The following is a 4630-nucleotide window of genomic DNA, read 5'->3' on the forward strand; positions in this document are numbered from 1 at the left end:
CACCCCCACAGTTTGAAATATTTTAAGTTGGGTTTCCTTCCTTTCCACAACTCATATGAAATTGATTGTGTTTTTCGATGGGGTACTCTATTGAGTATTTTATTACCTGTAAGGATGGCTTCCGCCCCAAAGGTTTCGCGGCGAACCAGAATTGATCATTAAGGCATTCATCATTTCCTTTAATGTTCTGTTCTTCCGTTCTGCCAAACCATTTGAATGTGGTGTATAAGGTGCAGTAGTTTGATGAATAATACCATATTTCAAATATATCTCTGCAAAAGGATATTCATATTCTCCACCCCTATCACTCTGAGTCATTTTTATCTTTAGGTTCAATCGGTTCTCCACTACATTTTGTATTGCTTAAATGCATCAATTGCTTCATCCTTACTATTAAGCAAACACACATAACAAAATCGAGTGCAGTCATCAATAAAAGTTATAAAATACTTTTTCCCACCACGAGATGGTGTTGAATTCATATCGCATATAATTGTGTGAATTAAGTCTAAAGTTTTAGAATTTCTTTCAACTGACTTATAAGGATATTTAACAGACTTACTTTCCACACAAATTTCGCATTTCGATTTATCACATTTAAAATCAGGCAATACTTCTATATTAATCAATTTTTGCAAGGCTTTGTAATTTACATGTCTAAACGAGCATGCCATAAATCATTTAACTCCAACAAGTAAACAGAAGCAGAATTTTTATTAATACTGTTAGCAACCATTACATTCAAATTAAAAGACCCTTATTGAGGTAGCCCTTTCCTATGAACATTTCATTCTTACTTATTACAACTTTATCACTAACTAGGACACACTTAAACCCATTCTTAACGAGTAGTGCAGCATAAACTAAATTCTTCCTAATAGTAGGGACATGCAGAACATTGTTCAAAGTCAACACATTGTCGGATGTCATTTTAACCTTTACTTTCCCAGTTCCTGCAATCCTTGTTGTTACTTTGTTTCCCATGAACAAATCTTCATCGTACTCAGCAGGAGTGTACATTGCAAAGGCTTCTTTCGCAGAGAAAATATGTCTAGTGGCACCTGAGTCGAGAAACCACTCCTTGGGATTTGCAACTAAGTTACACTCTGAGGTCATTGCACACAAGTCATCTGCATCTTCCATTTTCTCCATGATGTTTGCTTGACTTTTGCCTTTGCCTTTAAACTCTCCTATTTTTCTTTCCACCACCGATGAGGGACAAATGCCTTTTCATTAAAGAATAAGAGGACTTTTCAAGTTCCCAACTCTTCAAGTTCTCAACTTTTCAAATTCCTCTATTTCCCATCTTTTGGCTACATACCCAACAAAAACTACTTCCAAAATGTGTTTGGATATGTTATTGGGTTTGTTGTTTGTGCGATCTTTGTTGATTCTATATCCAAAAACTCGACATTCATAGACATCAAATTTGTGTGGGACTCTACTAGATGAGTAAAATTTCAATTAGGCCTTGTTGAAAACTACTCCTAGCTTACACTATATAAAGGGTAATATATCCCTTACGGAGGGATCTTGAAAATTTCATAAATTCATGAAATATTTACAAAGATATCAAGATGTGGGTGGACTCTTCTTGATAACCAAATACTTAAAAAAAAGATCCATAGAAACCTATTTACATGGATATCAAAAAAAATTCATTTAAGGTGCAAATTATTATCAGTTAGAAGAATCAAGAGATGGATATAATTGTACAAAACTATTATTAATTAATAAAATATTCTTGTTTCATCATATTTATTTTGTGGTCGGAGTTTGTTTTCCATAAATAAAATTTAGTGCAAACAAATTTTGTCTCCTTGAACCTATCAAATATTTATAATTTCTTTTGGGGTTTGATTAGTTCGATCAGAGTTGATTAATTGGTAAAATTCGTTAGAAATTGAAGAAAAAAATGAATATTCATTGATAAAATCATTCATTCCGTAGTCTGATAGATCTTTTATAGAAATTAATTAATCAGACGAGAATAAAGATAGATCAAGTGCCTTTGGGGTCATGTCTTACCTTCTATGTAGTATTTATCTCCCCAAAGCTTGGAGATGCACACACAAGAAGAGGCCTTATGTTTAAAAATGTATTTAGTATCTTTTTCAAAGCTAGAATCAACAATGATCGCACCAATAAAGGACCTAACAACATCCCCAACCACAATTGGGATAGCAGTTTCACTCTCCCATCCAAACATAGACACAATATCCAATTTCTCAAAATTCTCAACTGTATAACATATCTTCCTTTCCAGATCTGGAGAGGCATGAAGAATGTGCTCATGCAGGCTAGCCTTAACTGCAGATTGAGTATATCATTCATTATTTACAAAAGTAGACCACAAATAAGTAATTAGTCTTGTAACAAGCCTCGAATATTTAAAATAGAGATATGTTGTAACAACATAATCTAGCATTACATCTCCAAGAAATTTCAAGTGCTAATAGCATCGTGGAATCTCATGTAGAACGTAACATATGTGAGTTATCGTTTTAACAAGCAGCGAAGTGTCGTGAAACTTCTAGTGTAGCAGTGATTTCTAAGTACCGTACATTGACTAGATTCTTAGCATTCACGATGAAGTGCCTTAAGATAGGTGCATAAATAAAATCAATGTCCATCCCGATCTATTTCATAAATGATAAAGCTGCTACGTTGCTCGTCCGAGCTGGGGTAGACACCTGTTAGTGCCTCAACAACATCAGCTACTATCGTGCTTCTAATCTCCTATACTTTACCCTACAACACATTTCTACTGAAGGCATCAAGAAATTTTTGTCAAGTTGTAAACTTGAGGATTTTCACTAGGAATTGTCCACACTTTGAGATAGAATGGTTCATTACGGATAAATCTCAGAATTTTACGAGCACATCTAAGATTGAACAATGCAACATTGGAAATGATTTTATTTTTCTTAATGTTGAGAAGACCCTCATGATAATTTTCATAAGTCTTAAACGATTGTATACTAATAGCATATCTGAGAAAAGAGTCGCCAAGCTTCTCAAGTGATTCCTAATGAAAATTTTGGAGACATTTCTTTGTTGTCATTATTTCCAAAATCTTAGCGGTTGGGATACAAAGTTTTACTTTGTGGTGATTCAGAAGCATTCTTTTAGAGTTTATTCGGCATGGATGCTTGCAGAAGTTTCATTCTTTTAAAGAAATGCCTCCAGAAGTTTCATTCGGAATCACTTGGGAAACTTGGAGACTCTTTTCTCAAATGTGATGTCAGTATACAACTATTTAAGAATTATGAAAGTCAGCACAAGGGTTTACTCAGAATTAAGAAAATAAAATCATTTCCAATGATACACTTTGCAACTTTGGATGCGCTCGTAAAATATGAAATTTATGCATAATGAACCATTTGATCTTCTAATGTGAATCATTCCTGATTATAATTCTCAAGTTCTTCAACTAAGAGTTCCCTTTGCCTTCGATAAAAATGTATAGTAGGCTAAGGCAAACGATTAGAAACAGTAAGAAGTAGTTAATGTTGTTTAGGAACTAATAGATGCCTACCTCAGCTCGTGTAGGGAAGTAGCGACTTTACCATTTAAGAATTGGATTGGGTTGCACATTGATTTTGTTGATTCTGAGAAGCTAGTTAATGTCTGGCACTTTGAAACCTTGCTACTTACAAGTTCCATGATCTTTCATGGCTTGTTGAAACTCTTACTCATGGATCATATTCCACAATGATATCAACACTAGGAATTCTAGGAGATGCTGTGCTAGATTATGTTGGTGCAACACATATCTATTTCAAATATTCAAACTGACTCCATGACTAATTAATGATTTGAGGTAAGCTTCTGTAAACAAAGAATAATATGCTCAATCTGCACTTAAGGCTGGCATGCACAAGCACCTTCTTCATGCCTCACGAAAATTGCAAAGACAGAGATGTTGTACCATTGAGGATTTTTGAGAAATTGGATCATGTGTCCAAGTTCGAATGGGACAGAGACTCAACATTTGTAGACATCAAAATTGTGTGGGACTCTACCAGATGAGTCCAACTTCATTTATAATTCTTGAAGACTAATCCTAATTCATGAAGACTAATCCGAACTCACACTATATAAAGGGTACTATATCCCTTAGAGAGGGATCTCGAAAATTTCATAAATTCATGGAACATTTACAAAGAGATCAAGATGTGGGCAGACTCTTTGTGACCACAAATACTTCATGAAAGTCCACAAATCCTCTTTACATAAGATCAAATAAAATCCATTTTAGGTGCAAATTATCCTACGGAAGAATCAAGAAATGGACAAATTGTACTCAAACTGTTAATTAGTAAAATATTCTTCTTTCTTCATATTTTGTTTCTTAGTCGGAGTTTATTTTCAGTAAATAAAATTTTTTTTTGAAAGAAATTGTCTCTTAGAACCCTAACTAAAATTTATAATTTATTTGGGGTATTATTAGTTTGATCCGAGTTGAAGAATTGGTCAGAATCCATTAAACATTGTAGAAAGAACTGAATGTTCATTGATCAAATCCTTCAATGAATAGTCAAATAGATCGTTTGACGAAATTAATTAACCAGAAGAGAGTAAAGATAGATCAAGTGTCTTTAGGGTCATCTCATACCTTCTAAGTAGT

At 33.9% G+C, this 4630-nt stretch overlaps 1 pseudogene; it reads right to left on the reverse strand.

Annotated features, from left to right (window-relative positions):
* Positions 1-2017: 2017 nt before the first annotated feature.
* On the reverse strand, positions 2018-3666 carry LOC107017380 (annotated as a pseudogene).
* Between the last annotated feature and the right edge of the window lie 964 nt (positions 3667-4630).

This window comes from Solanum pennellii, chromosome 1 (assembly GCF_001406875.1).
Source record: "Solanum pennellii chromosome 1, SPENNV200".
In the NCBI taxonomy this organism is placed as follows: domain Eukaryota; kingdom Viridiplantae; phylum Streptophyta; class Magnoliopsida; order Solanales; family Solanaceae; genus Solanum; species Solanum pennellii.